The sequence below is a fragment of the Lissotriton helveticus genome, chromosome 12 (assembly GCF_964261635.1).
Source record: "Lissotriton helveticus chromosome 12, aLisHel1.1, whole genome shotgun sequence".
Taxonomy (NCBI): Eukaryota; Metazoa; Chordata; class Amphibia; order Caudata; family Salamandridae; genus Lissotriton; species Lissotriton helveticus.
Window position 1 is genome coordinate 134,550,492 of NC_136073.1, and position 27,631 is coordinate 134,578,122.

The window sequence follows — 27,631 nt, forward strand, 5'->3', positions numbered from 1 at the left end:
AATTTCTTCCATGTCAGTTTTATAAATAGGTGGCTTATTTTGGTGTCACTATTGCCCTTTCACATATTTATTATCGCTACCCCTTTCATATCTTTGCTATAACTCTCGTCCTACATTAGCGCTGGTGCAAACACTTCAAATTATTATACCCTGGCTCTCTCAGTCATACCATTCATGCACTTGAAACTTACTTTACCAATAAAAGAAGCAAATAGAAAAATAAAACAAAAGTGCTTGCTGGATTAGGCAAACACACTTCATAAAACTGCATTTTCTTTTCTATTCTCCCCGTGTTACAAGCTTAACTGCTCCCTGTGTAATTTCTCTTAGCCTGCTGTCCCAGGAAGAGAATTTTATCTACAGGCTCTTTCCGTGTTTTTTTCCTAGTCTTTGTTTCCCTTTTCTTAGATTTGTAACTGTTCCTTTACGTGCTCTATTTAGGCGCCATTAATCTCATTTGAGCTCCTTGTACCTGCTGCTGTTTTCTCCACACCTCACACTGCCTTTTCCCTCTTTCTCTCTTTCTCTGAGGTTGGTGGCTACTTTCCAAAGCTTCTGATGCCCCAATGTTCCTTCATCTTGTTGTCAAACGTGAATTGGAAAAGCAACCAAATTAACAAGCCTTTACCACTCATACATGGCAGAGGTTTATACTTTACTTCAATGAGCTAAGAAAAGCGTGCTGTGGGGCCCCTACGAGCCATGGTGCTTGCTTCATCATAATTGGGCACGCAGTCATTAGCCACAGCTCTGATCATGGGTCACTGAGGTCAGTTTCAATAATTCCTCAAAAACCTAACCATGCAGTCCCCCCTAACTGTGTAGTTATCTTGCTTTACTGCTGTTTGTGTGATTAGCTGGGAGGAGCTCACGGCAGCATCCTCCCTATAAAAGTGTAGATGGACCGCTCCTTAACTTTTTCTTGCTTCACATACAGATGGCTTGAGGAGGTACAGGGGAGATGCAGGTCTAATAGACAGAATAGAAGATCTGCGCCAGGTGTGTTTCTCTGCATTGGTGTCCCATCACAGGCCCACAAGTGTATGTGTGATCTTTGACTTCTGGCAGTTCACAAGCAGGCGGCCAGGAAACGGTTTCAGCCTATTAACCACTGAGGAGACAAAGCCTTTGTATAAGGAATGAGGAAGCAATGAACACATTCAGCCTATCACAGGAGTTCCCTGAATGTTCCGAATTATAAATTCTCCAAGTCACTGTATGTTGTTGAGCCCAAGTAGCTCGCCGTGATCGTATAGTGCGGGGGTGTCCAAACCTATCCTGGCGGGCCGTATCCATGCCAGATTTCTGGGATATCCCCATCTGGTGATCACGGTTCGATCCCCGGCGCCGGCGGCAGATCAGAGTGCCCAGGACGGGGTCCAAGTGACCCGGGCAGTCCTATCCCCTGGGTGTACGTGGTTGTCCGACATGTCGGTCGGATGTGCTTTTACGTACCGGATCGGAATCGGCCCCCATAAAATCGTACGTAAAGTATATAGCAAGTCAACCTGAAATCTGCTGGGTCAGAAAGGGCTCGATACCGATCCGTGTCGGAAGGTTAGGAGTCCGTACGATTTTGTCGGGACGGCATGGCAGAGTGCCCGGGATGGGCTCCATGGCTCTTGGGCAGTCGTCCCCCGGGCGTCCGGGGCTCCATCCAGGCCGACGGCATGGCAGAGTGCCCGGGACGTGCTCCATGCGTCCCGGGCATTCGTCCCCCGGGCGTCTGGGGCTCCATCCAGGCCGGCGGCATTGCAGAGTGCCCGGGACGGGCTCCATGCATCCCGGGCCTTCGTCCCCCGGGCGTCCGGGGCTCCATCCAGGCTGACAGCATGGCAGAGGGCCCGGGTCGGGCTCCATGGTTTCCAGTGTGGTCCTCCCCTGGGTGTCGGGGCGCTCCAGGCCGACGGCATGGAAAAGTGCCAAGGGCGGGCTCCATGCGTCCTGTGCATTCGTCCCGGGACGGGGACGGGGTGGGGAGAGTCCAGGCGGCTTCACTTTCGTGCCCGGCCATCTGGTAGCCCAGATCCCCTCGGCCATCTGGTCGTCCGCAACGCTTTCCTATGGGGCGACCAGATGGCCGAACTTCCCTGGAAGTCCCGATGAGGTGCCATTCGCCTCCCGGATCCCAGCTAGGGCTCCATGAGGTCGGGTTCTTTCACGCCTTGGGTCCCCTCTGTCACCTCGCGTGCACAGATTACAAGAAAAGGGGGTCATTTTGCTCCGGATTACTAGGGAGAAGGGTACGCCCGGACACCCCTCCGAGGGTGGTGGTTCTCTGCAATGGGGACCAGATGGGCTATGCCTGGGCAACACCTCCCTAGGCCATCCGGGGCTTCCTTCCTCCAGGCCAACTGCATGTCAAATTGCCCAGGACGGGCTCCATGGCTCCTGGGCAGTCGTCCCCCGGGTGTCCAGGGCTCCATCCAGGCTGACGGCATGGAAAAGTGCCCAGGACAGGCTCCATGCATCCCGGGCATTCATCCCCCGGGCGTCCGGGGCTCCATCTAGGCTGACGGTATGGCAGAGTGCCCAAGTCGGGCTCCATGGTTTTCATGGTGGTCCTCCCCTGGGTGTCTGGGGGCTCCAGGCCGAAGGCATGGAAAAGTGCCCAGGACGGGCTCCATGCGTCCCGGGCATTCGTCCCCTGGGCGTCCGGGGCTCCATCTAGGCTGACGGTATGGCATAGTGCCCGGGTCCGGCTCCATGGTTTTCACGGTGGTCCTCCCCTGGGTGTCTGGGGGCTCCAGGCCGAAGGCATGGAAAAGTGCCCAGGACGGGCTCCATGCGTCCCGGGCATTCGTCCCCCGGGCGTCTGGGGCTCCATCCAGGCTGACGGTATGGCAGAGTGCCCGGGTCGGGCTCCATGTTTTTCACGGTGGTCCTCCCCTGGGTGTCTGGGGGCTCCAGGCCGAAGGCATGGAAAAGTGCCCAGGACGGGCTCCATGCGTCCTGGGCATTCGTCCCGGGACGGGGACGGGGACAGGGTTGGGAGAGTCCAGGCGGCTTCACTTCAGTGTCCAGCCATCTGATCGCCCAGATTCCCTCGGCCATCTGGTCGCCCGGATCCCCTCGGGCATCTGGTCGCCCGCAACGCTTTCCTATGGGGCGACCAGGTGGCCAAACTTCCCTGGAAGTCCCGATGAGGTGCCATTCGCCGCCCGGATCCCAGCGAGGGCTCCAGGAGGTCGGGTACATTCGCGCCTTGGGTCCCCTCTGTCACCTCGCGTGCACAGATTACAAGAAAAGGGGGTAATTTTCCTCCGGATTACTAGGGAGAAGGGTACGCCCGGACACCCCTCCGAGGCTGGTGGTTCACTGCCATGGGGACCAGATGGGCTATGCCTGGGCAACACCTCCCTAGGCCACCCGGGGCTTCCTTCCTCCAGGCCAACTGCATGTCAAATTGCCCAGGACGGGCTCCATGGCTCCTGGGCAGTTGTCCCCCGGGCGTCCAGGGCTCCATCCAGGCTGACGGCATGGAAAAGTGCCCAGGACAGGCTCCATGCGTCCTGGGCATTCATCCCCCGGGCGTCCGGGGCTCCATCTAGGCTGACGGTATGGCAGAGTGCCCAGGTCGGGCTCCATGGTTTTCATGGTGGTCCTCCCCTGGGTGTCTGGGGGCTCCAGGCCGAAGGCATGGAAAAGTGCCCAGGACGGGCTCCATGCGTCCCGGGCATTCGTCCCCTGGGCGTCCGGGGCTCCATCTAGGCTGACGGTATGGCATAGTGCCCGGGTCGGGCTCCATGGTTTTCACGGTGGTCCTCCCCTGGGTGTCTGGGGGCTCCAGGCCGAAGGCATGGAAAAGTGCCCAGGACGGGCTCCATGCGTCCCGGGCATTCGTCCCCCGGGCGTCCGGGGCTCCATCCAGGCTGACGGTATGGCAGAGTGCCCGGGTCGGGCTCCATGGTTTTCACGGTGGTCCTCCCCTGGGTGTCTGGGGGCTCCAGGCCGAAGGCATGGAAAAGTGCCCAGGACGGGCTCCATGCGTCCCGGGCATTCGTCCCGGGACGGGGACGGGGACAGTGACAGGGTCGGGAGAGTCCAGGCGGCTTCACTTCCGTGTCCAGCCATCTGATCGCCCAGATTCCCTCGGCCATCTGGTCGCCCGGATCCCCTCGGGCATCTGGTCGCCCGCAACGCTTTCCTATGGGGCGACCAGATGGCCGAACTTCCCTGGAAGTCCCGATGAGGTGCCATTCGCCGCCCGGATCCCAGCGAGGGCTCCAGGAGGTCGGGTACATTCGCGCCTTGGGTCCCCTCTGTCACCTCGCGTGCACAGATTACAAGAAAAGGGGGTCATTTTCCTCCGGATTACTAGGGAGAAGGGTACGCCCGAACACCCCTCCGAGGCTGGTGGTTCTCTGCCATGGGGACCAGATGGGCTATGCCTGGGCAACACCTCCCTAGGCCACCCGGGGCTTCCTTCCTCCAGGCCAACTGCATGTCAAATTGCCCAGGACGGGCTCCATGGCTCCTGGGCAGTCGTCCACCGGGCGTCCAGGGCTCCATCCAGGCTGACGGCATGGAAAAGTGCCCAGGACAGGCTCCATGCGTCCCGGGCATTCGTCCCCTGGGCGTCTGGGGCTCCATCTAGGCTGACGGTATGGCATAGTGCCCGGGTCGGGCTCCATGGTTTTCACGGTGGTCCTCCCCTGGGTGTCTGGGGGCTCCAGGCCGAAGGCATGGAAAAGTGCCCAGGACGGGCTCCATGCGTCCCGGGCATTCGTCCCCCGGGCGTCCGGGGCTCCATCCAGGCTGACGGTATGGCAGAGTGCCCGGGTCGGGCTCCATGGTTTTCACGGTGGTCCTCCCCTGGGTGTCTGGGGGCTCCACGCCGAAGGCATGGAAAAGTGCCCAGGACGGGCTCCATGCGTCCCGGGCATTCGTCCCGGGATGGGGACGGGGACGGGGACAGGGTCGGGAGAGTCCAGGCGGCTTCACTTCCGTGTCCAGCCATCTGATCGCCCAGATTCCCTCAGCCATCTGGTCGCCCGGATCCCCTCGGGCATCTGGTCGCCCGCAACGCTTTCCTATGGGGTGACCAGATGGCCGAACTTCCCTGGAAGTCCCAATGAGGTGCCATTCGCGGCCCGGATCCCAGCGAGGGCTCCAGGAGGTCGGGTACATTCGCGCCTTGGGTCCCCTCTGTCACCTCGCGTGCACAGATTACAAGAAAAGGGGGTAATTTTCCTCCGGATTACTAGGGAGAAGGGTACGCCCGGACACCCCTCCGAGGCTGGTGGTTCTCTGCCATGGGGACCAGATGGGCTATGCCTGGGCAACACCTCCCTAGGCCACCCGGGGCTTCCCTCCTCCAGGCCAACTGCATGTCAAATTGCCCAGGACGGGCTCCATGGCTCCTGGGCAGTCGTCCCCCGGGTGTCCAGGGCTCCATCCAGGCTGACGGCATGGAAAAGTGCCCAGGACAGGCTCCATGCGTCCCGGGCATTCATCCCCCGGGCGTCCGGGGCTCCATCTAGGCTGACGGTATGGCAGAGTGCCCAGGTCGGGCTCCATGGTTTTCATGGTGGTCCTCCCGTGGGTGTCTGGGGGCTCCAGGCCGAAGGCATGGAAAAGTGCCCAGGACGGCCTCATGCGTCCCGGGCATTCGTCCCCTGGGCGTCCGGGGCTCCATCTAGGCTGACGGTATGGCATAGTGCCCGGCTCGGGCTCCATGGTTTTCACGGTGGTCCTCCCCTGGGTGTCTGGGGGCTCCAGGCCGAAGGCATGGAAAAGTGCCCAGGACGGGCTCCATGCGTCCCGGGCATTCGTCCCCCGGGCATCCGGGGCTCCATCCAGGCTGACGGTATGGCAGAGTGCCCGGGTCGGGCTCCATGGTTTTCACGGTGGTCCTCCCCTCGGTGTCTGGGGGCTCCAGGCCGTAGGCATAGAAAAGTGCCCAGGACGGGCTCCATGCGTCCCGGGCATTCGTCCCCAGGGCGTCCGGGGCTCCATCCAGGCTGACGGCATGGCAGAGTGCGCGGGTCGGGCTCCATGGGTCCCGGGCAGCCCTCCCCCGGGCGTCCGGGGCTCCCACCTCCAGGCCGACGGCATGTCAAAGTGCCCAGGACGGGCTCCATGAGTCCGGGACAGACCTCCCCCGGGCGTCTGGGGCACCCATCTCCATGAGGCCAACGGCATTGGCAAAGTACCCAGGACGGGCTCCATGGGTCCCGGGCAGACCTCCCCCGGGCGTCCGGGGCACCAATCTCCATGAGGCCAACGGCATTGGCAAAGTACCCAGGACGGGCTCCATGGGTCCCGGGCAGACCTCCCCCGGGCGTCCGGGGCACCCATCTCCATGAGGCCAACGGCATTGGCAAAGTACCCAGGACGGGCTCCATGGGTCCCGGGCAGACCTCCCCCGGGCGTCCGGGGCTCCCATCTCCATGAGGCCAACGGCATTGGCAAAGTACCCGGGAAGGGCTCCATGGGTCCCGGGTAGACCTCCCCCGGGCGTCCGGGGCACCCATCTCCATGAGGCCAACGGCATTGGCAAAGTACCCAGGACGGGCCCCATGGGCCCCGGACAGACCTCCCCCGGGCGTCCGGGGCACCCATCTCCAGGAGGCCAACGGGATGGCAAAGTACCCGGGAAGGGCTCCACGGGTCCTGGGCAGCCTTCCCCCGGGCGTCCGGGGCTCCCACCTCCAGGCCGACGGCATGTCACACTGCCCAGGACGGGCTCCATGGGCCCCGGACAGACCTCCCCCGGGCGTCCGGGGCACCCATCTCCAGGAGGCCAACGGGATGGCAGAGTAACTGGGAAGGGCTCCATGGGTCCCGGGCAGCCCTCCCCCGGGCGTCCGGGGCTCCCACCTCCAGGACGACGGCATGTCAAAGTGCCCAGGACGGGCTCCACGGGCCCCGGGCAGCCCTCCCCCCGGGCGTTCGGGGCACACATCTCCAGGAGGCCAACGGCGTTGCAAAGTACCCGGGAAGGGCTCCACGGGTACCGGGCAGTCCTCCCCCGGGCGTCCGGGGCACCCATCTCCATGAGGCCAACGGCATTGGCAAAGTACCCGGGAAGGGCTCCACGGGTCCCGGACAGGCCTCCCCCGGGCATCCCGGGCACCCTCCTCCAGGCCGACGGCATGTCAAAGTGTCCAGGACGGGCTCCATGGGTCCCGGGCAGCCCGCTCCCGGGCGTCCGGGGCTCCCACCTCCAGTCCAACGGCATGTCAAAGTGCCCAGGACGGGATCCACGGGTACCGGGCAGTCCTCCCACGGGCGTCCGGGGCTCCCATCTCCAGGCCAACGGCATGGCTCAATGCCCAGGACGGGCTCCATGGGTCCCGCGCAGGCCTCCCCCGGGCGTCCGGGGCAACCATCTCCATGAGGCCAACGGCATTAGCAAAGTACCCGGGAAGGGCTCCAAGGGTACCGGGCAGGCCTCCCCCGGGCGTCCAGGGCACCCACCTCCAGGCCGACGGCATGTAAAAGTGCCCAGGACGGGCTCCATGGGTCCCGGGCAGCCCGCCCCCGGGCATCTGGGGCACCCATCTCCAGGAGGCCAACGGCGTTGCAAAGTACCCGGGAAGGGCTCCACGGGTACCGGGCAGTCCTCCCCCGGGCGTCCGGGGGCTCCCTTCTCCAGGCCAACGTGGAGGGCAGGGCGCCCTGGAATGGGTTCGCCCCGAGAGAGGGGCCCGAGCCTTGGAAAGCGTCGCGGTTCCGGCGGCGTCCGGTGAGCTCTCGCTGGTCTTTGAAAATCCGGGGGAGATGGTGTAAATCTCGCGCCGGGCCGTACCCATATCCGCAGCAGGTCTCCAAGGTGAACAGCCTCTGGCATGTTGGAACAATGTAGGTAAGGGAAGTCGGCAAGTCAGATCCGTAACTTCGGGATAAGGATTGGCTCTAAGGGCTGGGTCGGTCGGGCTGGGGCGCGAAGCGGGGCTGGGCGCGCGCCCGGCTGGACGAGGCGCTTCCCTCCAGGGCGGCGGCGACTCTGGACGCGAGCCGGGCCCTTCCTGTGGATCGCCCCAGCTGCGGTGGTCGCCTCTCCCCGTGCCCCCTCCCCGGGGGCGCGGGGCCGGCGTTCTGCCTCGGCTGGCGCCTAGCAGCTGACTTAGAACTGGTGCAGACCAGGGGAATCCGACTGTTTAATTAAAACAAAGCATCGCGAAGGCCCGAGGCGGGTGTTGACGCGATGTGATTTCTGCCCAGTGCTCTGAATGTCAAAGTGAAGAAATTCAATGAAGCGCGGGTAAACGGCGGGAGTAACTATGACTCTCTTAAGGTAGCCAAATGCCTCGTCATCTAATTAGTGACCCGCATGAATGGATGAACGAGATTCCCACTGTCCCTACTGTGAGAAGTTGGCCTGATGTGCAGTGTTCACTATTCTAGTGATCACTATATATCAGTCCAAACAACCCTTATTGATGATTGGTTGTAAGTCAACCTTATAGACCAGCTATCCTAGTAGCATGGATACGAGCAGTCTAAGGCTAAGACTCTAGAGGGCGTGTTAAGCCAGCTGTTTTACCATCACATTACCCCTTGAACACCCAGTGAAAGGACACCACACAAGTGTTATGAAAATAAACAGTGTATTTATTAGAATCACAACAGCCCTGTACTCTTTATGAGGACAGGGTGCTAGGCACACAACAAAACTCTTACGAAAATACTTAAGTTAGCACAGTATATACAAATGCCCGAGGGGCACGAAAAACCATATACTCTAAAAGTGGAATGCGAAATTACTAGCAGGTAAGTACAGTACTAATAGGCTTTGGAATCGCTAGGACTTGACTATAGAATCGTTAGATTACTTCTAGGAGGCCCAGGGGACTCGGGTGCAGAGTGTGCACTCTCACGCGGGATGCGGGACAAAGTCTATGATAGCTAGTAAAGTTAAAGTTAGTGTTCACGGGCGAACCCGACCTGGTAGGGAGAAAACGAAAGTGGATCCTGACCCTTGGATAGTGAGGCTATGCTGGGGCACCGAAATGCCGAAGTTACCTAGCCCAGGGGCTGCAGCTGCATATGTCTCAAAAGACATCGGGAATCCTCGTTGATGAACCAGGAGCCTGGAAGAAAGATGCTGGCAGGCGACCAGTGAAGAGAGTTCGAAGTGATCCAAGCCTGGATCTTGAAGATGGATGACACCTGAAAGCAGAGGGGACCAAGTTCGTGACTACTAGCCAGTAGTCAGTGGGCACCAGGAGGGCACCGGATGGTAGTCACCTCGACTAGGTGAGTGGGCGACGCTGTGCTCTGCAGATCTCACGGACCAGGAGGCGTTGTCGGCGACCAGGATGGAGGGGCGAGCTGTCCCACGATGGATGAAGCTGTCTGCGTCGAAGTACCCAGGATTGGGCAACAAAGCCTTGGCTAATTCAAGCCCACGCGGTGGACTCAAAATGGCGTCTTGAGTGGACCAGGAGGGTCCGGGGTGCTCCTCTTCGGGAAGGGAGCAAGAGCCAGTCTGGAGCAACCAGACCAGCAGCAGTGATGTCGTCGGGCGTCGTTCAGAAGGCCACAAGCCAGTGGGCTAGTAGCCAAACAACGCGGTGAGCAGCAAAAAGCAGAAGGGCCCCACGCCGATCGTGGAGATGCTGGGGGGCTGATCTTCGGTGCTGGAGCTGCTCAGGGTCGGGGCTTCTCGGACCCCAAAGCACTCGCCAGGAGATTACTCGGCGGGCTTGCTGTGAAGAAGTCGTGCAGTCTTGGCAATAGTCGGTCCCTTGAGGTCTCGTCGCACTCACGGTTCTCAGCTTGGCTGTAGAGATGAGTAGAGGTCGGAGGTGCCAGGGAAGCCGGGTCTTGTCGAGCTGGGCAGTCGGATTCCGGAGGAAGGACTTACAGCAGACCGCAGTGTTCTTAAGATGGTGCCTGCGGATGCAGGGTGACTACTCCTTAGCCACAAGGGAGAATCTTGAAGAAGAAATCTTGAAGTCCTTTCGCAGAAAGTCGTGTCTTGATTCCAAAGATGATCTAATTTGGGAGGGGGCCTGCTCCTACCTTTATCTGGGAAAAGGGGGCTGGCACGCGACTAAGTCCTGCCCTATGGGTGGGACCAGGAGGGGGGTGGTTACACCCCTCTCCTTTGGCGGGCTTTCCCCAGGCCAGGGGCTGGAGTGCCCCTGGAACTGGTTTCAGCCGGCCTATGCATAGTGAGCACCGGGGTGCCACTTGCAGTCACCTTCCTCTGAAGCCCTGCCTACCTAGGATACACAAAATTCTGTCTGGGACGGTGCTGGCACCGCCCCTGGCAGGAAACCCTTTGTTCTTATCTCCTGCTCTGGGAGGACTCCCAGCAGCAGGAGGGCAGACTTGTGTCTCGGTGGCAGCATCCATTTTGTGGAGCTGAGGCTCTGTTTGACTTTAACCGGGGTTAGAGGTTACATACATGTCGTGTCCCTCTAGAAGGGTGGAATGCTAACCCCGTCACCAGAATTGGCGAGGGGTTAGTATTCCAATTCGTATGACACCTTACTCGACATGTTTTGATAAAGCGATACCAGAGTTGGCATATAACCGCGAGGATTATAATGCACTTAAGAGTATATGGTATGCGATATCATGGAAACGGCTAAGGGATAGATCCCGAAAGCCGCAGACAGGCTCAGCTCATGCCAGAGCACCATCTCACACGATTCCAAGCACTCTGCCTTCAGGATTGTTAAGGCCTGCCATAGGAGTGACTGATAGGAGATCTGTGTGTCCATTTTAGGGTTAGATATAGGTATACTATATCTAAAGCAAAGGGTGAGTACACCACCTTGCCCCAGCTGTAGTGCAGCCAGTTGTGTCAGTTTAGTTAGTCAGCCCAGGGGTGGCACAATACATGCTTCAGCCCCTGTGAGACTTCTGGGTGCACCTCAGCCCTGGGTACAGGGACTTGGAGAGGGCCCAGTGCCAATTCAGTACCTGAGTACAATTTGGATAGAGAGAACAGCTAGGCTGTGGGTCTGATTAGCAGTCCCACAGCCAGGGAAAGTCGTAAACCAGTGCAGCAAAAAGCAAAAATCTGGGTGATCATAGGATTGCAGACCCTACTCTCCTACATGACCCCCCCCCAAACTTTGGGACAATAAACTAACCTTGACCAGGTGAGTCTTCTTGCTCTAAGTGGAAATACCTGGAGAGCCCATCAGCATTGCTGTGATCAGTACCAGGTCTATGCTCCACTGTAAAATCCATCCCCTGTAGGGAAATGGACCACCTAAGCAGTTTGGGGTTTTCACCCTTCATCTGATTTAGCCACAAGAGGGGCTTATGGTCGGTCTGAATGGTGAAGTGAGTGCCAAACAAGTAGGCCCTCAGCTTCTTCAGGGCCCAAACCACAGCAAAGGCCTCCCTCTCAATAGCTGACCAATTTTTCTCTCTGGGGGTCAGCCTCCTACTAATGAAAGCAATAGGCTGATCATTACCATCAAAATTCAGCTGAGACAGAACAGCTCCCACACCCAACTCCGAAGCATCTGTTTGGACAATGAATGGCTTGGAGTAATCTGGACTCTTTAGGATAGGTGCTGTGCACATGGCCTGCTTTAGGTCATTGAATGCTTTCTGACAGCTTGCTGTCCACTGAACTTTCTTTGGCATCTTTTTGCTTGTCAGGTCATTAAGAGGGGTCACTATGGACCCATAATTTCTGACAAACTTCCTATAGTACCCAGTCAGGCCCAAGAAAGCTCGAACTTGAGTCTGGGTGATTGGAGGAGTCCAGTCCTTGATGGCCTGTATCTTACTCTCCAGTGGCTGAACCTGGCCTCCACCTACAAGGTGGCCCAGGTATACAACCTGTGTCTGCCCTATCTGGCACTTAGTGGCCTTGATAGTGAGGCCTGCCTTTTGCAGAGCCTCTAACACTTTCCTCAGGTGGACCAGGTGATCCTCCCAGGTGAAGCTAAAGACAGCAATATCGTCAAGATATGCTGCACAGAAGTCATCCAGCCCAGTGAGGACTTGATTCACCAACCTTTGGAAGGTGGCAGGTGCATTTTTCAGACCAAAGGGCATTACCACAAACTGATAATGCCCACCAGGGGTAGAAAATGCTGTCTTGGGTTTGGCCTCCTCAGCTAACCTGATTTGCCAATACCCAGCTGTCAAATCAAATGTACTTAAGAAGTTGGCAGAAGCCAATTTATCTATAAGTTCATCTGCTCTTGGTATTGGGTGGGCATCAGTCTTAGTGACTGCATTGAGGCCTCTGTAGTCTACGCAAAACCTCATCTCTTTCTTACCACCCTGGGTGTGAGGCTTTGGCACTAGAACTACTGGGCTAGCCCAAGGGCTATCTGAGGGCTCAATGACTCCCAGCTCCAACATTTTCTGCACTTCTGTTTTGATGCAGTCTCTAACATGATCAGGCTGTCTGTAGATTTTACTCTTGACAGGCAGACTGTCTCCAGTGTCAACATCATGGGTACACCAATCAGTTTGGCTGGGTGTCAGAGAGAACATATGTCTGAAGGATTGCAGAACTTGCCTGCAATCCTGTTGCTGATGTTCAGTGAGGCTGCCACAAAAGACAACACCATCTACTGATCCATCATCAGGGTTCTGAGTGAGCAGGTCTGGGAGAGGGTCACTCTCTTCCTCCTGTCCCTCATCTGTGGCCATGAGCAAGCTCATGTCCTTCCTGTCAACATATGCCTTGAGCCTGTTTACATGGAGCACTCTGAGAGGGCTCCTGGGAGTTCCAAGGTCCACCAAGTAGGTAACCTCTCCCTTTTGCTCAATGATGGTGTGGGGCCCAGACCATTTGTCTTTCAGAGCTGCTGGGGCCACTGGCTCCAGCACCCACACCTTCTGTCCTGGCTGGTACACAGTCAGAACAGCCTTTTGGTCATGCCAAGCTTTTTGAAGTTCTTGGCTGGCCTCCAGGTTTTTAGATGCCTTTTCCATATACGCAGCCATCCTGGAGCGGAGACCAAGTACATAGTCCACTATGTTGGTTGCAGGCTTTTTGAGAGGTCTCTCCCATCCTTCCTTCACCAAACACAGGGGTCCTCTTACAGGATGCCCATACAGAAGCTCAAAGGGGCTGTAGCCAACCCCCTTCTGTGGGACCTCTCTGTAAGCAAACAAGAGGCAGGGGATCAGGACATCCCATCTTCTCCTAAGAGTTTCAGGTAGCCCATGAATCATCCCTTTGAGGGTCCTGTTGAATCTCTCAACAAGCCCATTGCATTGTGGGTGATAGGGTGTGGTGAACTTGTAGTTCACACCACACTCCTTCCACATTGCAGTCAGATATCCTGACATGAAGTTTGTACCTCTGTCAGAAACGACCTCCTTAGGGAAACCCACTCTGGAGAACACTCCAACTAGGGCCCTTGCCACTACAGGTGTTGTAGTGGTCCTAAGGGGAATAGCTTCAGGATACCTGGTGGCATGGTCCACCACCACCAGTATAAACTTGTGCCCTGATGCTGTCTGGGGTTCCATTGGACCAACAATGTCAATCCCCACTCTTTCAAAGGGAACCCCCACCACAGGTAGTGGTATGAGGGGGGCCTTTGTGGTGCCACCTGACTTACCACTGGCTTGGCAAGTGACACAGGAGCGACAAAACTCCTTGGTATTCTCATTCATGTGGGGCCAGTGAAAGTGTGAGACAAGCCTGTCCCATGTCTTTGTCTGACCTAAATGACCTGCAAGGGGAATCTCATGGGCCAAGGTGAGAAGGAAACCTCTCAGAGACAAGGGGATGACCAGCCTCCTTGTTGCACCAGGCTTGGGGTCTCTTGACTCAGAGTACAGGAGTCCATCTTCCCAGTATACCCTGTGGGCACCTGTGGCATTCCCTGCAGCCTCAGCAGCAGCCTGCTGTCTGAGGGGTTCAAGGGAAGGGCAGTCTAACTGTGCCTTCCCCAGGTCTGCTCTGGAGGGTCCCCCTGAGCCCAGAAACTCAACTTGATCAAGTTCAAGCTCTTTAGGCTCAGTTTCCCTCAGTTCTCTCAGATCAGCCTCCTCAGAGACTTGATCCTCAACCTGGGGCAAGGGGGAAGGCAAAGCCTTAACCCTACTGCTCTTCTTCTTGGAAGGTGTCTGGTCCATACTTTCAGGATCCAGCACCTGTTCAGTGGGGCATCTTCTGGCTTGTGACCTAGTCACAGCAAGCACATGTGCTGGCAAGCCTAACATTTCCATGTGAGTCCTCTGCTCCACTTCTGACCATAGTGATGACTCCAAATCATTGCCCAACAAACAATCAACTGGGAGGTCTGAACTGACTACAACTTTCTTTTGACCCTTCACTCCACCCCAGGAGAAAGCCACAATCGCCATACTATGACTGGTAGTGACGTTGCTAGCATTGGTCACCAGGAAATCTGTACCTGGCATGATCTGTCCAGGGTCCACAAAGTTAGGTGTCACCATGGTGACACTGGCACAAGTGTCCCTATAGGCCTGAGCCATTTTGCCATTAATCAAAGGTGTCTGCCTGTATTTGCCCAAAGTATTGGGACTTATATCAGGGGATAGATCCATATCCCCTGTACAGACAAGGACAGCCTGAGTGAGTGTGCCAACTAAGTTGTCAGACCCCTCAGTTCCCAAGGTTAACCCAACTAATGCCTTGGGAGGTACACTACCACTACTGACTGTACTAGGGGGTGCAGTTGCCTTAGGGGCTGTAGTGGCAGGAGTTTGTCCTCCTCTTTTGGTGCACTCACTAAACCAGTGAGACTTACTTTTACAGTACTGGCACCACCTTTTTGACTGGCCTTCTTGAGTCTTCTTCTCCTGGGAAGCCTGACCCCCACCCTCTTTGGTTTGTTGGGGACCTGGTGAAGACTTCTGGTCATTTTGTTCACTCTTAACATTACCCTTCTGGTCTGCTTTCTTCTGACCACCCTGGTTCTGGTTCTGGTTCTGCTTGATCCTTGTCCTGACCCATTTGTCTGCCTTCTTTCCCAATTCCTAGGGAGAGGTCAGATCTGAATCAACAAGGTGCTGGTGCAACAACTGGTTCTGACAATTGTTTAAAATTTGTTCTCTCATCATAAGATTATACAATCCTGTGTAATCTGTAACCTTGCTACCCAGCAACCAGCCCTCCAAAGCCTTAGTGGCACAATCCACAAAGTCAGACCAGTCCTGAGACTGAGTTTTCTGGGTGTCTCTGAACAGCAACCTGTACTGCTCAGTGGTTAAACCAAACCCATCAACCAGTGCATTTTCAGGACCTGGTAATCATTAGCATCCTCCACTCTTGTAGTGAGGAGCTTATCTCTACCTTTACCATCAAAGGAGAGCCACAGTATAGCTGCCCACTGACTTCGGGGAATGCACTGCACAGTGCAGGCCCTCTCCAAAGCAGCCATCCATTTCTGGATGTCATCCCCTTGTTTAAAGGGGGGCACTATCTTAGTCAGGTGTTTAGTATCTAAACACTTCTCTCTATCTCTTGGGAGATTGCTGCCACCAGTGGGAGCTAGCCCACTCGTCTGCTGCTCTCTAGCAAAGGCAAGCTTTTCTTTGGCCAGGGCAAGTTCTTCCCTTTCAATGCTCAGAGCAGCCTGTCTCATTCTAGCTTCATGCTCTATTCTCTGAGGGGAAGTCACTCTCCTCTGTGGAGAGTTCCTCCTCCTCTGGGAAGAGGCATTAGAGTACAGAGATCTATTGGAGTCCCTAGAAAGAGATCTATCTCTCCTAACTCCAAGGTTAGGCCCACTTCGGGTTAGTACTGGGGGTCCCCCAGATCCTAGCCCAAGTAAGTCTAAGTTGGCCCTAGTTAGCCTTCTGACTACCTCAAGACCTTTGTCTACCTCATCCCCAGAGAGTTCCTCTTGATCCTCCTCCTCAACTGCAGCAGCAGTGTTGGGGAGGTCTGGATCCCCAGAGGTTCCCTCTAAGGCTGGCATATTCTCATGTAACTGAGAAATTTTTCTGGCATCATATGTCTCTAAGAGACCTATTAGAAAGGGAATGGTGGGGTTAGACCCCTGCTTCAGTTTCCTGGAGGTACAGACTTGTCTCATCTCCTGGAAAGTGAGAGCTGCATATCTTGAAGTGACCTGTGGAGGGTCAACACTCACCAGGGGAGTCTCAGTGGACTCTCCATGGTTAGACATGCTTTTCTAGTGAGGTGTAAGTGGTGCACTTACCTACACTATATGTTTGCCTACTGATCCCTTGCTAGAGTTGTAGTTTAGGGTGTGCTAGGCCCTAGGAGCTACAACAGCTGGTTCAGTAGAACTCAGAGTATTCTAAGCTAAGTTATATGTACCTTTAGTACTTATGTGATCTTTCACAAGATATTCTTAGGATATGTGTGGTAAAACAACAGCAAGCTCAAATCCCACCGCTGCCACCAATGTGAGAAGTTGGCCTGATGTGCAGTGTTCACTATTCTAGTGATCACTATATATCAGTCCAAACAACCCTTATTGATGATTGGTTGTAAGTCAACCTTATAGACCAGCTATCCTAGTAGCATGGATACGAGCAGTCTAAGGCTAAGACTCTAGAGGGCGTGTTAAGCCAGCTGTTTTACCATCACATTACCCCTTGAACACCCAGTGAAAGGACACCACACAAGTGTTATGAAAATAAACAGTGTATTTATTAGAATCACAACAGCCCTGTACTCTTTATGAGGACAGGGTGCTAGGCACACAACAAAACTCTTACGAAAATACTTAAGTTAGCACAGTATATACAAATGCCCGAGGGGCACGAAAAACCATATACTCTAAAAGTGGAATGCGAAATTACTAGCAGGTAAGTACAGTACTAATAGGCTTTGGAATCGCTAGGACTTGACTATAGAATCGTTAGATTACTTCTAGGAGGCCCAGGGGACTCGGGTGCAGAGTGTGCACTCTCACGCGGGATGCGGGACAAAGTCTATGATAGCTAGTAAAGTTAAAGTTAGTGTTCACGGGCGAACCCGACCTGGTAGGGAGAAAACGAAAGTGGATCCCGACCCTTGGATAGTGAGGCTATGCTGTGGCACCGAAATGCCGAAGTTACCTAGCCCAGGGGCTGAAGCTGCATATGTCTCAAAAGACGTCGGGAATCCTCGTTGACGAACCAGGAGCCTGGAAGAAAGATGCTGGCAGGCGACCAGTGAAGAGAGTTCGAAGTGATCCAAGCCGGGATCTTGAAGATGGATGACACCTGAAAGCAGAGGGGACCAAGTTCGTGACTACTAGCCAGTAGTCAGTGGGCACCAGGAGGGCAACGGATGGTAGTCACCTCGACTAGGTGAGTGGGCGACGCTGTGCTCTGCAGATCTCACGGACCAGGAGGCGTTGTCGGCGACCAGGATGGAGGGCCGAGCTGTCCCACGATGGATGAAGCTGTCGGCGTCGAAGTACCCAGGATTGGGCAACAAAGCCTTGGCTAATTCAAGCCCACGCGGTGGACTCAAAATGGCGTCTTGAGTGGACCAGGAGGGTCCGGGGTGCTCCTCTTCGGGAAGGGAGCAAGAGCCAGTCTGGAGCAACCAGACCAGCAGCAGTGATGTCGTCGGGCGTCGTTCAGAAGGCCACAAGCCAGCGGGCTAGTAGCCAAACAACACGGTGAGCAGCAAAAAGCAGAAGGGCCCCACGCCGATCGTGGAGATGCTGGGAGGCTGATCTTCGGTGCTGGAGCTGCTCAGGGTCGGGGCTTCTCAGACCCCAAAGCACTCGCCAGGAGATTACTCGGCGGGCTTGCTGTGAAGAAGTCGTGCAGTCTTGGCAATAGTCGGTCCCTTGAGGTCTCGTCGCACTCACGGTTCTCAGCTTGGCTGTAGAGGTGAGTAGAGGTCGGAGGTGCCAGGGAAGCCGGGTCTTGTCGAGCTGGGCAGTCTGGAGTTCTGGACTTTTTGGTTCCGTCCAGAGGTGTCAGGGAAAACACCCGAAGACCCCGGAGTTCAACCTGTCTCGGTGCACAAACAAACAGAAACACGGGCTTCTCGATGGTGGCGTCAAAGACCAAAGGTTTATTACTGCAGGGACACAGAAGTCACAGAAACTGCACACGGGCAGTGTCTAGGAGCCTGTTCAATTTGTACAAAGAGGGTTGTTCCTTATATACTAAATATTCTGCTCGGGGCAAATTCTTTACATGTTACCACAGTTCTAAACATTCGTGTCTTAAACAATAAATATTTGGCGTTGCACAGGAATCGTCAACAGTATCTGATGTCAAAACATTACGAATGAGGGGTTCCCACTAGTCCATCATAATCCCATGTCAATTCTTCATTCAAGACCCGGACCGCCTCATCGTAAATTTCGTTACCTCCCCCTAATAAAGGCCCAGAAGGAAAGGAGCAGAGCCAGGTGTGGAAGATAGAAAGACAGGATAAGAGATGTTTGTGGGTCGTAAATGGGCACGGTTACCAGCTTCGGCCGCCTAATCATGATCAGGCCAACGAACACAAGAACCAGTATAGCAGGACTGGCCTCAGGCTGGGGAGGCAGCTCTTGCCGAGTCATGCTGCCACAGCGTTGCTGGCCTAAGGTGCACGTGTCACTCGCAAGGTGAATCGCCGGCTAAAGCCTACGTGTCCTTAAATGAAAAGAGGTCATTGTGTGTCCATTGACTATGTGAGGGCAAGGAATACAAAATGGCTTCCGTGTTCTAAGATGGATGCCATGGGTAGAACAGAAATGTGTTTGTAACTGGAGTGCTCTTGCTCGTAGCATAGCGAAAACACCAGGATATACTAAATGGATCATTTGCGGTCCACTGATACCAAAATTATGTATTTACGACAGTGTTACAAACACGAGTAAAATCGTCACGGAACCTCAGACCCTCCTTTTGCCCTTACATAGGCAATTACTCAGTCTATATCAGAGTCAGAGTCTAATTCTATGCTCATTAGGTCAGTGACATGTTGTTGTATCATCATCCTGTCTCGTGCATTTTCTCCTAATGCAGGTGGTTTTCTGAAACAGGTTGCAGCACAGAGACTACACAGAGCGGGACCACATTGGATAATAAGACAGCACGAGAACAGAAATACTAGGATGACACCAATGACCATCAGAACCTTCCATCCCCACGCTGATACCAGAGTCCAAAACCACTCCATGAAGGACCAGTTTCCCTTATCTACGTGTATAGAGTCGGAAATCTTGTGTAGCTTAGAGATTGCTTCATAGACTGTTGGAGCATTATTTGGAATAAAGACACAGCAGCTCGATTGGATCATTCTGCATACCCCACCTCGATCTGCAAGTATTACGTCTAGAACCATACGGTTCTGCAACGTCATGAGACGATCCGCCTGAAGCTCAGCTGTTAAGTTACTAAGGGCACCAGCAGTTTCTGTAATAGTAGATTCAACTACCCGTGTTAGTTGACGTAGATTTCTACTATTGGCCATAGGCCCCCAAAACGGAAGGAAACCTTTGAAAAAGTCTCCAGCTTCTTGACCGGCGGTATCTTCCTTGCTGAAGACACCTCTTGCTACTCTGGTCTTGTGATAATCTGAAGAAGCAGTGTATGTCGGAGGTAACAATCGAGCAATATAACATGAACCTGAGAAGTCAGCAGTCAGCCATGTATAAGCTCTGTCCTGACAGATGAAGTAGGTACCCCTAGCAGTCAGAAAGGCAGGGGAGGAGTTAGACGGAAATACGTAAGTCTCAACGCACTCACTCCTCCCTAGCTGAGCTCTCGGATTTCTCCCATTTCCTTGCAAACAGACTTGACCTCGGTGAGGCACGACCCAAACTGAAGTGGAGCTTTTACGCTTGCTTTCTCCCAAACTAAGGCGATACTCTGTAGAGTTCCAACTCAAATACACCCGTAATTCATCTCTAGGGTAAGATGGAGTATTATTGACGTCTTTAATCATGTCAATAATTCCCTGGACTAAAGCTTTGTTGGCTGAGTTGTATTTAGTGGACCGTGGTGGACGCGGAGGATAGGTCTCAAGGGCATATGAAAAAATGGTCTGAAAGGCCTGAAATGATCCATTGTAGCTAAAAGGCAAGACTAAATAGGGAATGCCTTTATCCATAGTGTGAGGTATCAAGCCGCACACCCAGCAGTCTGTAGTATTAACTACCAGTTGGTGTTGATGCAAGAGCTGTACAAATGTATTGTTAATAAATTCTGAGCGTCGAGCTTGTTCGTGTTCAGGAAATGAGTGAAAAGAATGCATAGAAGAAACCGTAGAAGTAGTAGGATCAAGGGGAGGTACTGTAGTTACTGGCATAAAAATCAAATGTACACCAAAGATGATTCCACCCACCAACGTTATCAAAACAATTAAAAATGTAACTGCACATTGCATTAGAAAGCATTTGCTGTGAAGTATTCTGTACAGTCTATTTCTGCGAACATAAATTACATTTTCTCGTTGCAGCTCAGGAAGCTCCATCTTCTACGACCGTTCGCGACCACTGATGATGTGTACGTAGATGAAAATGCCTCTATCAGCCCTGGGAGTTCCCAGAACTAACAGAAAGATCGACCTTGTGTCTGACCCCCGCAGATTCAACTAGGCACACAGCCACGACCCTACGGCTACCCAGACGGCAAGGCAATTTTAAAACAAAAAGAAACAATACAAAGTATTAGCAAACTTCCTGGCTGGAGGCAATGTATAGCAAATTCAAATCTGAAAATAGGCAGTTTCCTGCTTTATTTGTCCATATTGCGAGGTCGCAAGTTGTATCTCAGTTTTGCAGGAGCTGTCTGATCTGGAAACAATGTATTTTCAACTGACGTTGCAATGTTCACGTTCGCAGATGGCAAATGTCCTTTTGGTGCAGATGGCAAATGTTCAGGGTTCAAAAGAGCAGTTTCAGGAGGAGAGTCAGAATTTGGTGAATCCGTGATCAGTTCTGCATCGCTGAAAGGTATGAACCTGGGGATTTGTTCCGTTTCAGAGGCACCGATTCCTTTTTTTACCCAGTTGTCGTAAGGAAGTGGCAGAGGCACACGTTTGGCATGTGTCGTATGGATCCAGTTTTTCCTTCCGGCCACACGAATAGCAGTTCTCGTCGCTAGTAGGACTTGGAAAGGGCCAATGAATCTGGGCTGAAGATTTTTCGTTCTTGCAAAATTTTTGATGACCACCTGATCACCCGGTTTCAGCTGATGGCCTGGATTCTCCGGTGGCTTTGGCAATGCATCGAAAACCTGTTGGTGAATAAGACTCAATTTAGCAGTCAAGTCGAAAAGGTAATCAATTAACATTGGGTATTCCAGCTGCTTGAATTCTTTTGGTCTAGGTACCCCCCAAACATTTGCAGGACGACCAAAAACTATTTCATAAGGACTAAGCCCTACTCTAGAATGTACAGTTGCTCTTGTTGATAGCAAAGCCAAAGGCAATGCGTCTGGCCAGGACAAACCCGTGGATGCTTGTATCTTAGCAAGTTTCAGTTTAAGGGTGCCATTGTAACCCTCGACTAAACCCGCGGACTGGGGATGATTCGCACTATGAAACTTCTGTCTAATCCCTAGGCCGGCACACACACTCTGCATAACTTTCCCTACGAACTCACTTCCGTTATCTGACCATACAATCCGTGGCATTCCGTATCTGGGGAAGTATTCTTTAAGAAGAATTTTGGCAGTGGATAAGGCAGTATTGTCCTTTAGCGGGTATGCTTCGATCCATCTGGAGAAAGCACAAACTACCACTAGGACGTATTTCAGGTTATTACAACGATCCATGTGAATGAAGTCTAGCTGGATCACTTCAAAGGGGCAGGAAGGAGGAGCGAAGTGACCTGCAGGTGTGGGGATTCCCTTGCCAGGATTATGCATCAAGCATACCATACAATTTTTCACCACTCTCTCTGCACACTTACTAATCCCATCATTCTTCCAGACCGGAGCCAACATCTTACAAATCCCTTTTGAACTGATGTGAGCTGTTCCATGTGCCATCGTTACTACTGCAAGCACATACGCATCAGGCAACATCCAACGCTGTTGTTCCGACAAGTCAATCCAACACCCACTCGAGTCCAATTTACCCGTGCTCTCTCTCCATGCAAGCTTTTCCTCCTCAGTCGCCTCTTTCTGAATTTCCTTCACGCTTTCCACTGTGTCTTCACACATTCCAGACTCAGAAATCCATCTTGCAGACGTTGCAACATACATTCTACTCATCATATTTCTAGCTGTCTGTTTTGCAGTCTCATCGGCAAAAGCATTCCCACGACCAACATCATCCGTGATTGCTTTATGAGCACTGCATTTCACAATCGCAACTTCAGTCGGCAAGGTTAGAGATTCCAACAAGTCATTAACTAGCTGGCCATGTTGAATCTTAGTCCCATGGGACGTAATGAAACCTCTCTCTTTCCACAAACGGCCAAAACTATGGGCCACGCCGAACGCGTACTGACTATCTGTGAACACATTCACTCTCTTTCCCTTAGCTAAAACGCACGCTCTTGTTAGCGCGATCAATTCTGCAGCCTGGGCAGAATTCTGACTCACTCTTGCAGTCTCCACAATCGTACTCAAGGTCGTTACTGCATAAGCAGCAGTCACATCACCATTCTCCAATTTGAAGCAAGACCCATCAACATACAGCGTGCCATCTGGATCTGACAACGGAGTGTTTTTTAGATCAATTCGTCCTTTTGTTTCTTCCTCAGTTTTGAAATAACAGTCGTGTGGTTCGGAATCACTCGACTCTTGGCTAGTCGGCAACAATGTTGCTGGATTCAATACATTGCATCTTTTGATCTGAATATGACTAGCTAACAGTGTCAGTTCATAACCTGATAATCTAGCACTGGTAAGGTGTTGCGTCTTGGTTCGGTTCATGAGTGTATCCACAGCATGAGGAACCATAACCACTAGCATATTGTTCATTACTAAACCAGCAGATTGTCGAATGGAAGCTGCAGCTGCGGCTGTAGCTCTCAAGCAACTAGGCAACGCTCTGGCTACCGGATCTAACGTTGATGAAAAATACGCACAAGGGCGTTGTTTATCACCAAATTTCTGCGTCAAAACACTCAATGCACAACCTTCTCTCTCGTGGACATAGAGCGTGAATGGCTTACTGTAGTCGGGTGTACCCAATACAGGTGCTGAACACAGTGCATTTCGTAACTCAGAAAAACTCTGCTGACATTCAGCAGACCATGGTACCGGACTCGGAACACCTTTCCCAGTCAAGGCTACCAATGGTTTTGCTAAAAGAGAAAAATTTGGGATCCATTGCCTACAATATGAGGTAATACCTAAAAAGGCACGTACTTCTCTCTGCGTGCTAGGAACATTCATCTGTGTAATTGCTTTTATTCTCTCTGGGGTCAACTTCCTTCCCTCCTTTGACAAGAGATGACCTAGGTAGGTCACTTCTTGGCAGCAGTATTGCATTTTTGAAGGTGACACCTTGTGATTCAAATCTGACAAGTGATGCAACAAAGAAATCGTAGCTGTTTTGCAAGTTTCTTTGTCATCAGCAGCCACTAGAAGATCATCGACATATTGTATTAAAGCAGAACCAAGAGGAAGTACGAAGGAATCTAACTGGCTTTTTAATGCTTGGCTGTAAATAGATGGGCTTTCACAATAGCCTTGTGGAGCGCGTTTAAACCTGAAGCTTCGTCCTCCTAGAGAGAAACCGAAGATATCTCTGCTTCCTTCGGCTATCAGAATGCTGAAAAAGGCATTTTTCAAGTCGACAACCGAAAACCATGCTGCTGTAGCAGGAATCAACGTTAACAATGCAGTAATGTCTGGAACCACAGGAAACTGTGGGATCACAATTTTATTAACCTCTCTGAGATCAATTACAAACCTATATACTGGAGGTTTTGTAGGGTCAGTTCGTTTCAAAATAGGCAGTACAGGACTATTACAGACATTACCTCTAGTTTCTTCTATAACGTCTTTCTCAATCAGATCATGCACTATCAGTAGGAGCGCACGCTCACCTTCACTAGAGATTCTGTATTGTGGAATTCGTGGAAGTTTGACATTTGCTTTCAAAGTTACTACATAGGGTGGAATTTCCAATAGACCTACATCATTAGGACCAGTCGCCCAAAGAGTATCAGGGAGTGAACGCAGCTCTGGTGGGAGCGCATCCATCGACAAGTACATCGGAGAGATTATTCTTTTACCCAACGTAAGCTGTACTCCTGCTGGAGAACAGTACAATGTCGCGTACAGGCGTTTTAACAAGTCTAAACCAAGCAGATTTTCGTTACAACCTGTCGTCAAAATCAGGGGTGCTTTCAATTGACAGGGTCCAACAGAAATAGACAAAGGACCAGAAACAGGGTTGTGAACAGGGGCGCCCGAAAAACCTACTGAAACGTTTGTTGAGCCAGACAAAGGTGCGCCAGGGAGTTTCGCATGTATGATAGAACTTTTTGCTGCACCAGTATCCAACAGAAACGGTTCGACTATACCTGATGTTGCTACTGCGACATAAGGCCCCCTCTGATCTACTGGAACTGATACTACTCCCTCTCTTTGTCCATGGCTGTCCTAGTACTCACTTTGCTGAACTTCCTCACTAGTTTCATAATAGTCTTCAACATGATATTGTGGAGACCTATTCTGTTGGGCAGATTGTCCATTTCGCTGGTCGAAATAATTAGAAGGGCGATCACTCGTCTGCGGAGGCATAGCACCTCGTCCTCGACCTCTAGAGTTTTGCATAGAACTACCACGACCTCTCTGAGCTGCCGCAGCATTATTTTGTGCCCGAACTGGACACTCATTTTTGTAATGACCTTCCACTTTGCAATAAGCACATTGATTCCATTGGTATTGTGGTCTTTGAAAATTATATTCCGTTCTTTGATATGACCCTTGCTGCATATTCGTCTGATTCGTGCGAGGCGGATAAGCTTGCTGTAAAAGTACTTTAGTTTTTAAATCTTTCGTCTTTTTATCTGATTTTTCCTTCTCTTCTTTATCCCTATTTTCATAGTACTGGGCAGTCGCAAGTATTTGCGCAGTCGTAGAGACAGCCCACGCACTTTCAGAATTCTTTAATTTACCACTAAGTTCTGGTAACAGATTGTGCACAAATTTATCAACAAATAATCTCTGGCCTCCTTCTGTGCTCATATCCTGACCACTATGATCCACGAAAGTCTCCTCGAATCTTGTGAAAAAGTCTGAGACGCTTTCGTCTTTCTTTTGTTTGCACGCGGACAATTTGTCCCAGTTAACGCGTAATGCTGGCATCAAGGTTTTCATTAAATCGATTATTCTACCAGGCAAATTAGCAATTAGGGGTTCTGGTTTGGAACCACCTATTTGTTGACCATCCGCTGCAATTATAGCTGCCCAGTCACCACCTAGGGCAACTGGATGATTCTCTTTACGAAATTTAGCCCAAATTGGTTGCGGTACTACATTACCAAATAGCAGATCTATGTCAGCAAGATTCAATACACAAGCGTCAACCGTTTGAGCCAACTCTTTGTAGTACCCTGCAGGATTTTTACGCGGATCTGGCAAGGCCTGTTTCACTGCTAATACTTCAGCTCGCTTCCATGGAATATGTATCCATACTCTCTGGAATTGTGCCGGAGCGGCTGCAATACCAAGGTTTACATTAGCTTGCACAGCTTCACGCCAAATTGGTGGAACCTCTCTCATTGGGTATTGACGATTTTGTTTCGTACTGCGTTTCCCTAACTCTCTTGGTGAACGAAGGGATGAGTCGGTTCTATAACTTAGAACCAGTTCCATCGCTTCTTTTATATTTTGTCCAACTATCATACCTGCAGCAAACTCTTTCTGAACATTAATTAATTCTTCTAGATTTGATTCAGGGTCATCCTCTTCCAATTCCTCACGTAGAAGGAAACACATTTCATCGAACACATATCGTTGTGTCGGTTCATTCCATTGCATAAATGTATCTAATACATCTTGTATATTATATCTTCCAACTTTCGAAACCCATCTAAGAGCAGTGGAATCTAATATTCCTCTTTCTTCAGTACTGGGAAGCTGACTACGCCTCTGTACAGAGTCAGAGGTAGGAGTCTTAATCAGAGTTTTATAGAAGGGAGATAGAATATTAGAGACAGAATCAGTGATTCTCCGACGAACAGAAAGCGGAGTCATAATATTAGCAGAAGCAGTAAATAGAGTAGCAGTTGGAACAGATAGATTAGGAACAGTAGGAGTAGCAGGAAAAATAGCTTGTGAACTAGCAGGTGTGAGCGACACAGGCATAGGTAAAGAAGCCGGCAACCCTAGAAGAGGGGTTGTCGAAGGAACATTAATATTGACCACAGGAGGTACAGGAACTTGATTCAGGGGAGCGGGAACAGGGACACCAGGTTGTCCAGCAACCGGTAATTGAACATTCGGTATAGGTGGAGCCGTAGCACCCTGTGCATACGGTGGGGGTGATCGTAACAAGTAAGACAACAGGGGATCCTTTTCAGGGTCCTCTACTATCTTAGCCGTACTCGATGGTAAAGCAGGATAGCACTTGTCTATCGCTAAATTACGCTCTCTATTGGCCACCTCCATCGCTTTCTCAGACTCGTTGAGTTGCAGCTGCCTAGCAGACTGTTCTAAAGTCAACTCTTGCTCTTTCTGTTCTTTCTTCAACTTTTTAATTTCTCTCTGTTTAGATTCTTTTCGCCAATAACGGAAAGAATCAAACATTGCCGGCCGGGCTTTCTTCTTAAACAACCTTCTTTCTAGATTATCGAGAACTTCAGGTTCAAAACTACCATGTAGTGGCCAACTAAGGACACCATCTTTCTCTGTGAAGCGGATCCATACCTCGTTATAAGAGATAGGGCCCACACCAAATTTGCAATATAGATCATAAAGGGGAGTTCCAATCGGAGGAACCAAACACGAGTCCTCCAACTGGGAATCACTGTTGCAACTAAAACAAGACAACATACAATTTTTCCGACTTACCATTTTATAATCCGGAACACAAAACAAACAAGACACAAACAGAAAAGATGCGCACTCGAACCAAGAACTTAGGCCTACCAGAACTGACAAATGTATCGATACCTGAACTGAACAGAATGATTATCGTAACCAGAATAACCAGTGATAATCTTACAGAACTGAACTGAACTGAGAACTAAAAGGATTATCCAAACAGGAGCAACCCTCACAAAATACTTAACTGAGGTACTGAAGACGTCACCAAGGAGAAACCCGTCACGTCTCGCCGTACTAAGGACTGCACCTCGGGTCCAAGACAGGGCGACGGTCAAGGCAACGGACCACTGCAGCCGTCTGAACGGGAACCCTCGTGGAAGAGAACGTCGGGGCCACTTTTGCGATATGCCGGGATCGATGAAGTGGGGCGCCTCCCTCTGAAATCTTCACACGAAGCTCCTCGAACTCTTCAGGCTTTTGGACCGGTACCGAATGACGTCGCCCCACGTTGGGCGCCAATTGGAGTTCTGGACTTTTTGGTTCCGTCCAGAGGTGTCAGGGAAAACACCCGAAGACCCCGGAGTTCAACCTGTCTCGGTGCACAAACAAACAGAAACACGGGCTTCTCGATGGTGGCGTCAAAGACCAAAGGTTTATTACTGCAGGGACACAGAAGTCACAGAAACTGCACACGGGCAGTGTCTAGGAGCCTGTTCAATTTGTACAAAGAGGGTTGTTCCTTATATACTAAATATTCTGCTCGGGGCAAATTCTTTACATGTTACCACAGTTCTAAACATTCGTGTCTTAAACAATAAATATTTGGCGTTGCACAGGAATCGTCAACAGTATC